Raw genomic sequence first — 11663 nt, 5'->3', positions numbered from 1 at the left:
AACAACTTCCATGGACCTCAATGAATAATACAGCCAAAAACCCCCAAAGTAAGCCTTGTCTCTTTAAAACTTCCTCAGTGTGGGTTCATAATTCATCCATCATATAGTAAATTTCTCAAAAAGGAAACTCATGGTGTTATCACGGGGCTTGGCTAGCCACAGATACTATTCAACAAGTAGAAGAGTTGCCACCCAAAGTTTGTGTGTCACGAAAAGGCCCAACATGAAGTAACCAAGATAACCTACAGAAGTACTCTTTGGTTTATTGCCCAGTGAGATGGAATTTTTCTCTGTACTTGCCAGTCATAAGAATAAATAATGGACTACTCCAACACTGATAAGCGAAACATTTTTTAAAATACAATTATGGGAAAGGCATAGCTGAATGAGACCTGAGAAGAAAAAGTAAAACAAAATACATCGATCTGCTAATCAAGAGACACAAAGAAAAAACTGCATAAAAAAAGAAGGCAAGGAAATCATGAACACAGGATTTACCATTTAAAATGTAGTGTGGAGAGAAGCAGAGATGTAAGATAGACGAGGACCAGAACACTAGAATTAAATTATTGCCAAGGTATTGGAATTTGTATTGGTTGTGATGGGTAATAGGCTCATGTTTTTTTGTTTTTTTACATTATTAAGAAATAAATGAGTAAATTAATAAAAGAGGTCCATGTATGACTCAATGGTGAGAGTGTGTCATGAACCAAAGATGATAAATAATCTAATTTTGTGCAAATAGGATCCCTGAACAAGAAAGAAGAAGAAAAAGAAACAAGTAATCAAGTGTTATTTTTATAAAAATAAAATAACAGCTTTGAAGAATATATGAGAAATTATAGAATTGAGTTTATATAATTATTGTGGGGTTGCACAGAGTTAACTACAAAACCACAAGCTAGAGTTATAGAGAGACCGTTGATCTTTCTTTAATGACCTAATAGTCTTACAGTGGTAAGGAGCATTTAGAATGAATTTAGATGCAGTGAAATCCTTTAGTGGGCAACTATTAGATAATTTCTGTGCAATCAAATCTCCTAGGCTGAATAAAGATAAGAAATAGAAACTTCTTGGTAGGTAAAATAGTGCAGGGGTGGTTGAGGTAGAGTTGGAGGAACTGGCCTGCATTAAAGGCTTCTAAATCCATCAAAATAAAAGTGCTGCCCATGGCCATTGGAAAACTCAAATTCTAAATGGAACAATGCTAGGAAAATGCTAACTAGTTAAAATAGTTTTCTCACTGCAGTTTGAACACAAGTTGAAGATATATTTTTGTTGCTGGTGGTTAGTTTTTGCTTTTTAAAGTGCATTAAGGAAAAAATAATTAATCTCTTAATAACAACAGAATTGCGGCCTCTGTCACAATGACAAAATGATGGATTACTTCCTCTTTTTGCTCAATCACTCTGGAATTTATATGAGAACTGTTATCTTTTTACCGAGTTCTTTGTGAAAGTGGTTCTCCATCAGTAAGTGTGAGATTTGGTTCAGAAAGAAAGAATCTCGCAATTAACTTTTATGAAAGAAATAGTATTTGTCTTTCTCTGAACAATTCTAAAGAAGAAGGAAATGTAGAATTTTATGTTCTCAATTCTGCTGAAGTTATGAATAATTACACCTTTGCTAATGGTTACTCACTATAAGGGCTTTAAAATGCCCACACAGGCCAGGCCATTAGTAAAATTTGATATGTCCATTCTTCATTCATGTGGCCCAGAAAAGGGAACTGAGATCTTCCTGAAGGAGTCTCTCTTCCCACCCCTACCTCCCACTCTTTTACGTTTCTCTATATTTGAGTAGTGTTGAAGAGGAGGAGCAGTAACTAGGACAGCAAAATCTAAAGGAATCTGCAATATGTAAAAAGATAATAATTTTCCTTTCTCATCTTTCTTGCAGTCACTGTCAAGTAGATGAACCTTATTAATAAGGAGAATAAGTAGAAGAGAGAGAGAGAGAAAGAGAGAGAGAGAGAGAGAGAGAGAGAGAGAGAGAGAGAGAGAGAGAGAGAAGTTCCAAATTACCTTTTTAACATGTGAACAGCTGAAACAAACTATCAAAACTGACAGAAGATGAAACGAAAAATCTGGAAAGATACAGCAAGTAAAGAGATTGAATTAGTAATCAGAAAAAATCCCACAAAGACGGCTTCACTGGTGAGTTCTATCAAAACTTTAAAGCATAATTAACTCCAAATTCATCATATTCTCTTTCAAGAAAAGAAGAGGAGGGAACACTTCTAAACTTATTTTATAAAGCCAGTATTACATCAATGCCAAAACCTGATAAACATCACAAGAAAAGAAAACTATAGACAACCCCTTATGAACATAGACACAAAAATTCTCAACAAAATACTAACAAGATGAGTCCAGCAATATATAAAAAGGATTAATTCAAGTGGAATTTATCTAAGGAATATAAGGTTGATTTAACATTGAAAAAGCAATCAATGTCATACACTATCATAATAGAATAAATCATAAAATCACATGGTCATTAAATAGAGGGAGAAAAGAATTTTACAAAATCCAACATACTTTTGTAATAAAAACACCCAACAAACTAAGACTAGAAGGAAACTTCCTCAAGATTACCAACAAACAATTCACAGCTAACATTATACTATGTGGTAAAATACTGAATTTGTTTCCCCTAAAATCAGGAACAAGACAAGGATGTTCACTCTCACAACTTCTATTCAACATTATACTGGAGGATCAAGCCAGGGCAATTATACAAGAAAGAGAGGTAAAAAGCATCCATATTAGAAAGAAAGAAGTAAAATTATTTTTATTTGCAGATGATATGATCCTATACTGGAAATCCTAAGCAGTACACAAAATAAACTTAGAACTAATAAATGAGTTCATCAATATTGCAGGGTGCAAGATCAATATACAAAAGTTAATTGTATAAACAATCTGAAAAAGAAGCTAAGAAAATATATCCATTTATGATAGCATCCAAAAAAATAAAATACTTAGGAATAAATTTAATAAGAGAAATGAAAGACTTGTGCACTAAAAACTACAAAAGTCAATGAAAAAAATTAAAGAATACCTAAAGATTGGAAAGACATCACATGTTCATAGGTTGGAATACTTAATACTTATTGTTAAGATGGAAATACTCCCCAAATTGATCTATAGATTCAATGCAATTCCTATTTAAATTCCAGCTGGCTTTTTTTTTTTTTTTTGGCAGAAAACTCATATGGAAATACAAAAGACCTAGACTAGTCAGAACAATCTTGTAAAATAAGAACAAAGTTGGAAGACTCACACTTTCTGATTTCCAAGCTAACTTCAGAATTACAGAAAGCAAGACAGTGTAGGATACAAATGGAAAATGTAGATCAATAAAAAAGAATTGCAAGTCTAGAAACAAATCCTAACATTTGTGGTAAATTGGTTTTTGACAACGGTGCCAAGACAATTTAATAGGGAAAAAATTAATCTTTTTATTATATGGTGCTGGGACAACTGATTATCCATGTACATAAGAATGAAGTTGTACTCCTTTCTTATATATAAAAAGATTAACTACATATGAGTCATAAACCTCAATGTAAGAGCTAAATCTATAACATTTTCAGAAGAAATCAGAAATAAATCCTATGAATTAGAATTTATATCCTTGAATTAGGCAAAGCCTTCCTAAATACAATAACAAAACACAGTTGACCAAAATAAATAAATAAATAAATTGGACTGGATCAAATTTAAAACTTTTATTCTGCGAAAGGCACCATCAAGAAAGTGAAAACAATCCATGAAATTGTAGAAGTATTTGGAAATTATATGTCTTGTACCCAGAATAAATATAGAACTTTTACAACTCAATAATGAGAAGAAAAATAACTGATTTTTTTTAAATGGGCAAAGGATCTTAATAGAAATCTTTCCAAACCAGATATGACTGATAAGCACATGAAAAAATGCTCAAAGCCATATGCTATTAGAGAAATAAATATCAAATCTATAATGGACTACTACTTCACACCAATTAAGATGCCTATGATCAAGAAGAGAAATAATAACAAGTGTTGGCAAGGATGTGGAGAAATTGGAACCCTCTTATTTTGCTGATAGGAATATGAAATAATACAGGCACTTTGGAGAACAGATGGCAATTTCTCACAATATTAGGCATAGACCTAGAAATTTCACTCCTAGGTATATACTCAAGAGAAATAAAAACCTATGTCGACACAAAAACTTTTACATAAATATTAATAATAGCAGCAGTTTTCATAATAGCCAAAGAGTGAAAACAGCTCATATGTCCATCAACTAATGAATGGATAAACAAAATGTAGTATATCCATGCAATGAAATATTATTCAGCAGTAAAAACAAAGTGCTGATAAATGCTACAACATATATAAATCTTGAAAACATGCTAACTGAAAGAAGTCAGACAAAAAAGGCTACATATTGTTCAAGTCATTTAGATGAAAAGCATAGAATAAACAAATCCATAGACACAAAAGTATATTAGTGGTCGACAGGGGCAGAGGGAGGGGAAAATAGGGAGTAACTGCTAATGAATAAGAATTTAGTTATTTTGAGGGATAATAAAAATATCCTAAATTAGGTACCAATGATGGTTATGCAACTCTTTGACTATATTAAAAACCACTGAACTTCATGTTTTTAAATTAAATTTATTGGGGTGACATTGGTTAATAAAACTATATAGGTTTCAATTGTACAATTCTAAAATATATCATTTGTATATTGCATCGTATGTTTACCACCCAAAGTCAAATTTCTTTCAATCACCATCTATTTGATCTCCTTTACCCTTTTTTACCTCTGCCTCCCTCCTTTTCCTCTGGTAACCATTAAGCTGTTGTCTGTGTCTATAAGTTTTTGTTTGTTTATCTTATTCATTGTAGAGAGCCGGATCTGAGCCTGATCGTGGCCGAAGCATTGGCAAAGCCATGCTTGACTGTATTGCAGATACTGTGTCCAAAGCATTGGCAAAGCCATGCTTGACTGTGTTATAATCTGCCAAAGACTGAGAAGCAAAACAGTGAACAGACAGCTGCTTGTAGTTAGCATAGATAACTGAGTACAGGTCTTGGGAAATTATTATTGCTAGCAAGTTTCAAGTCCTTCCTGAGAGAAAGACTCCCACTCTCTCCTTGACCTTCAAAAGTATATAATAAACGCACTGTGCTTGCCTTGGAGTCACTGTACCTTAAGCAGAGTTCAGTGTCCCACCTGGCCCCAGCTTTTGTATATATTTTCTCAATTTTCTGTCACCTCCCCTCAGGTTAACCCTCTAATTGTGCAAGTCGTGGCAATTCATTTGTTGCTTTCAGTTTTATATCCATATATAAGTGAAATCATATGGTTCTCAACATTTCTGACTTATTTTGCTTAGCATGATAATCTCAAGATCCATTCATGTTGTTTCAAATGGCAGTATTTCATCTTATGGCTGAGTAATATTCCATTGCATAGAAGTACCATGATCTTTATCCAATCATCCACTGATGGTGACTTTGTTTTTTTCCATGTCTTGGCCCATGTAAATAATGCTGCAATGAATATAGGGGTGCATATATCTTTACAGAACAATGTTTTCAAGTTTTTTATGGTATATGAATAATATCTCAGTAAAGCTATTGTATAAAAAATGTGTGTACCATTTCTCTTTTATCTCTCTATCATCCTGGTCCTTTCATGTGTATTTCCTGTATTCCTCCATGTCTCTACAACAGTCACTTCATAAGGAGCATTTTTTGTTTATCCTAATGCTTGGGGAAAATTCAAGTTCCTCTGTTCACAGTAATAAATTTCACCAAATCACGTCTCAAACCAAGAGGTGATTATCCCTCTTCTTCTCCTTTTGCCCAGAAAGATCTTACTGAATTGATATATTTTTAAAGCCTGTGCTTGAAGGTCACATACACTGCAGGGGTGAATACGAAGGTGAGAATATGAAGATGACTTAACTACAAGTCTTTGCCACAACTGGAAGTAAAAGCATGTGTGATATTATGAGTAGTTGGCAGTATAGCCCTCCTCTCATATGCATGAATCTTTATCATTATGGGTGGCACATTCACTATGATGGATATGGGAGAATGTGGGTTTATGTATGGCAGATATGTTCTGTAAAATGTAGGAGAGCCAAACTCAGAATCACTGGAAACATGCTAAATGGAATTTCAGCCAGATTTTGTGTTTGTTGTTCTCATCTTTGGTAGAAAGAGGCCAATCAGAAAAAAAAGAAGTTCGTATCAATTTTTTTTTCTTCAAAAACTGAAGCAAACCAATCAAAAGTGAAACAGTTGCAAGCTCCAGCTCATCTTACCTTCCTATTCATTTCATATTCTCAGGAAAAATGAATGGTCCAGATGGTACTCCAGACACACTGCAAGATCCTTCAACATCAAAGAAAAATTTTCTAAGGTGATGTTTACTAATGAAATGAGTGTATTTTGGAGCAAGAGTTTGACTAAAAGCCTCTTAATTCCTGGCTTAATAAGTTTCTTACAACACTGTACAGCCTCTCCTGAAATTTCACAAAAACTTTCAGAAATGAGAGGTTAAAGAAACAGAGAAACAAAAACACACACTGAAACAGTGAAACAGTACTCTAATTATTCTCAAATTACCTAGAAAATTCTATTATCATTTAGGGTTCTACTCCATATGACCGTGTACTGTGTGTGTGTGTGTGTGTGTGTATGTGTGTGTATACACACGTATATGTATATATATATGTAATATATGTGTCATATATATATTAGATTGAATGATTTGGATTTGCTGATATTTGACCATTTTAACCTAAAAGATAGAAATTTCATGTAGTTCAACCTAATATACCATACACACTTAAAATTTATAAAAGAGGAGTATTTACATCTGATGATCTCAAACCAGGAAAAAAGAGATTGGGTTTCCAGACTTCTCATAATGGAGCTGTTTATATTATGACATCTATTTGATAACCTTTTCTTCTGTCTGAAAATCTAGGCCTATCACAGTCCTGTGATTTAAAGGCTCTGTTTTCGGCTTTGATGCATGTCATAGGTGACGAGTCTATATGAAGGAGGCAAGAGTTTATCTCATCATTGGTGATGAAATGTGTTACAGGATAATTTTACAAAAAGGATAAAATCAGACTCTCATACAAATATAAAACGAAGGCATATAAAAGGTTTTATTTTGCTCATTAATTAAATGAGGGAACCAGTAAGATATTACAACTAGTTCAAGAGAGAATTCTAAGAAATATATATAAGGAGGGAAGAAGGAATTATAAAATGAATTTACAAATAGTCTTAAAACTATTTTCAATAGCGCAGTGATCATTTGGGACACAATTTGCATTTGTATAAATAAGAATCATTTGCATTATATATAATCATATATTAAATTTAATATATTAAACATATACATAAAATCACCCACTTTTTTCCCACTTCAAAATCTTTCACAATTGTTCATGACAAATGAATGGCTGAGCAAGGTAGGCCCCAGGGTACTATATAATGCATCAATCTTGGTTATTTTCACCATTAATTGGATATATATTCCTTCTCTGTCTCTCATGCTTGAGTAGCACTGTTATTTAGCAAATTTTTTAAAAGATTCTCAAGGTGAATTATTCTAAACAGACGGTTAGCTTGTGTTTTTGCAATGATGGGGAGAATATGAAATGGCGAAGTTTTAATGATGTTCTGAGTATGTTGATAAGAACAGAGGGAATGTCATACAATGAATAAAAATGATTTTATGTCTAGGAAAAGTGGAACTTGCTACTGGCTATGCCATTAGCCAGTGGTTTGTCTGTAATTTCAGAGGAGAGAAAGCCAGGACAAAATGCTGCAGATCTGTATGCCAGAAAAGGAAGGGAAATAGAAGGATGCAGAGAGATACTCCTTTTATGTGCGTTATCTCATTCTATCCTCACAGCAGCTCTGGGCAGAAGATTGATGATTTCCCCCATTTTAGAGAAAAGGAAACAATGTTTTTGGGATGCTATGAATAGAAAGCAACAGAGACAGGATTTGCTTCAGCCCATCTAATGATGAGGGTCAACTTCTTCATCAGGCATGGGAAGTACAGGACCCAGGGCCCACAGTATGTTTAAGGCCCTCAAAAATGCTTAATTTTAATTTCTTTTAAAGTCAGAAGTAATAATAAATATAATAATAGTGATTATGTAATAATGAATACAACCTGGATTTGATTTATCATTATATCAATACATTCGTATAATAACTTAAAAAAATTTTATACGTAGAGGACCCACAAAGGCCTTTAGCTGAATCTCAGAGCATGCCAGTGTTTATTCATGGGACATGCTTACTCTCGACTCAATGTCAGAACCCAGTACTGCTCCTCTACTTCCACTTAGGCCAGATTAACCCCTCCCAATTTCCTACTCTGGAAAATACAGTTTTGGAGACTTGTTCGCAGCATGAAAATAGCTGGTCTGTCTCTAATATAATTTTTTTTTTTATGGTGACATTGGTTAACGAAAGCCAGTAAGCCTCAGGTGTACAATTTAATAGTAAGGCGTATATGTATTGCATTGTGTGTTCACCACCCATAGTTAGATTTCTTTCTGTCACCATATATTTTAAATCTCCTGGTCATAGGCCACAGAGAAATAGGACAAATGAGACTGTAGAATTGACTGGGAGAATTCAATGGATGACTTTTAAAATGACAAACATTTATAAGCCATTCTTCATAATATTGTCCGAAGCAGTGTGTGTGGTCGCTGAGCTGGCTGCTGAAATAACAGTTATAACTTAAGGTACATGGGGAAGTTATTCCCACTGAGACTCCTCTGCACTTGAAAACCCTGAGCTGAGTATGTCTGCTTACTGAGTCACTTCACTTCCTTGTCTGGGCAGCAGTAGTTAGCCAAGAACATCAAGAACCTAGGTAATATAGAAGGCAAACACTTCTAGAGAGAGAAAGTTGTGTCACTATTCTAAGATGTGATCTAAGAGAGTATGGTGGAGATGAGAAGTTCTCACTTGAAATGAAAATTCTGGCCCTGACTCTGATATTAAATGGTTGTTTAACTTTGCCATTTGGGCAACTTTATTCTTCTGAGCCTGTTTTCTCATTATAAAATGGACTGGATCATTCTAGCTCTAATTTAATATGATTCTAAGGAGAAAAATGTGAAACACAAAGGCAACAAATATTAAAATAAATTTTACATGCCCCCAATTTATCAAACCCCCATCCACATCCTCTTTCAAGGAGGGCCCCATCAATCAATCCAATTCAGAAAACTACCCTTAGAGTTTTGTCAAACCTTTACATACCTGAGAAAAAAATAAAGCATATATTGAGTTTTACTCTACCAACAAAATGAGAATACAATGAAAATATTGTGGGGCCGGTGGGGGAAACTTGAACAATATTCCCCAAGGACATGGGCAGATTTTTATCAAAGGTTGCTCCTAAGGATAGAGATTGTGATTTGGTCACAGAGACATGGCAGTGTTTCCAAGGCAGAGGGTGAAGAAGGCTATATTTAGTCGAAATAAAAATAGGGGGAAGTGTAGAATAGTTCCTTAACTTTATGGAAAGTACCATGGGAGTTCTAAAAAATAACCTGCAGTTGATATCTCTCAACCAAGAGGTAACTTTCATCAGCCTGGCCCCCTCTAATGCCAACCTGTGATCTTGGTCAAGAGTTGACTCTGAATGAGGGAAACTATGGCATTGTCAAGATCATTTGTTTGGAAGACCCTTCATTTAAATTCTGGTCACCATCGGCTCCTGACCTTGCATCGGTCCATTGTATAGTTTTGTTCTTTCCACAATACTGAGAAGACCATGGGATACTATTTTTTCTCATCTGAAAGATGAGGATCCCAAGGCCCAGACTGGCCAAAGATTAAACCTATTCCCATATAGTCATTTGGATGGACTTGGACCTAGAATCTAATTCTCCAGGCACCAGGCCAGCCAAGCCAAATATGGTGGTTACTTCTCTTGATAGTTCCAGAAGAAGGAGATATTTTTGCTAAATTGAGTGAATTGAATTGCAGTCCAAGAAATATCAAAAGAGCTGAAATTCTGGTGTCGTCTTCACTACCACCCATAATAATAACTGCAGGACTTATGCACATAGCTTCTGTCTTTGACTAAAGAATAATTTATTCAAAAGAAGAATGATTATATGTATCTTTTCATTTAATTGAAAATTCAAAATCAACATGCCAAAATATGATAAATCAAACCAAAAATGAAATTGACTCCACAGATCAAATAAATGTATTATTTAATCAGTTGTTTTCATATTTTTCAACACCAAATAGTTTTTCATTTCCGTGAAGTACATTCTTCCAAAAATTAATATTAATATAATGATATGTAATAAGAACTTCCTTTTCTTTTACTAAGAGAATTCCCGACAATAATTTTTTCTTCAAGTTTCTTTATAGTATATACTGTACAACCACATTTTGAACTAGGCTGGTCCGCTTATCTGCAGATTTTTTCAGTAAATATGTATAGTACTGTAAATGTATTTTCTTTTCTTTATGACTTTCTAACTTTTTTTCTAACTACTTTATTGTAAGAATACAGTATATAATCTATATAACATACAAAATATGCTTATGTTATTGTAAAGGCTTCTAGTCAATAATTGGTTATTTATAGTTAAGTTTTTGGGGAGTCAAAAGTTATGCATGGATTTTTGACTGTATGAGAAGTCAGTACCCCTAAACACCACATTGTTCACAAGAGAATTGCATATATACATATATTTTTTAATATCACTTCTTTACATACGCAGTTCTTTTTGTTAAACCATTCTCTTGCTTGTTCTTTTAAACTCTACTTTCACAGGTTTAGTCTCGGGTTTGTGTGATTTATATTATTCTTTAATTTTAATGTTGCCAGTGATCAACAGAATCTGTCTGGTTTATGTGATCATGAGCCTAGCAATTCATTTTACAGGACAAATATTAGAGAGGGACTGGACAATCAATTGAAAGTGAATTTAATGTTCACTGAACAGTATATGGTAGATGATGAGGTTTTTTTGTTTTGGGGGAGGTTTTTTGGCAAATTCAGTTTGAATTCAAGAGGAGCTATTATCTTTAACTTATAATTTAGAGCAGGTGTGTGAAACAAATGTTTTTCAGTTCTGTGAAGTCCATTCTTCTAGCTTGTATAAAATTCTTAGGGCTGAGCACTGTACTGTCTTCTACTAGGCTTTCCGTTGGAGAGAACATTTTAAAAGAACAAAATATTCAAAATTATTGTAAGTTTCATTGGTCATACAGTGAATTTTATTTAAAAGTTCTGATTATAAATAATACAGATACAGAAAATACATTATGAACATTTTAGAAAAAGATAAAGTTTAAATTGCACATAATCTAGGAATACTAATATTAGTGTTTCAGCTTTTAGGGTTTTTTTAGTCTTTTTTTCTATTCATATTACATGATATAAATGTTTTCACTAAAACAATACTATAAATATTAATTGTATTATAAACTTTCCAATTATCATTGACATTTTTTATGTGATTAAACTTTCATCTACAATGAATTTCAATGGCTGCATAGTTCCTCCATTGCATGGAAGTATCCTAATATATTTAGTGAGTCCCTAATTTGGGGGTTTTTAGATTGTTTCCAATTATTCATTATT

Source organism: Pteropus alecto, unplaced genomic scaffold (genome assembly GCF_000325575.1).
Source record: "Pteropus alecto unplaced genomic scaffold, ASM32557v1 scaffold58, whole genome shotgun sequence".
Lineage (NCBI taxonomy): Eukaryota > Metazoa > Chordata > Mammalia > Chiroptera > Pteropodidae > Pteropus > Pteropus alecto.
This window is presented reverse-complemented; position numbering follows the sequence as displayed.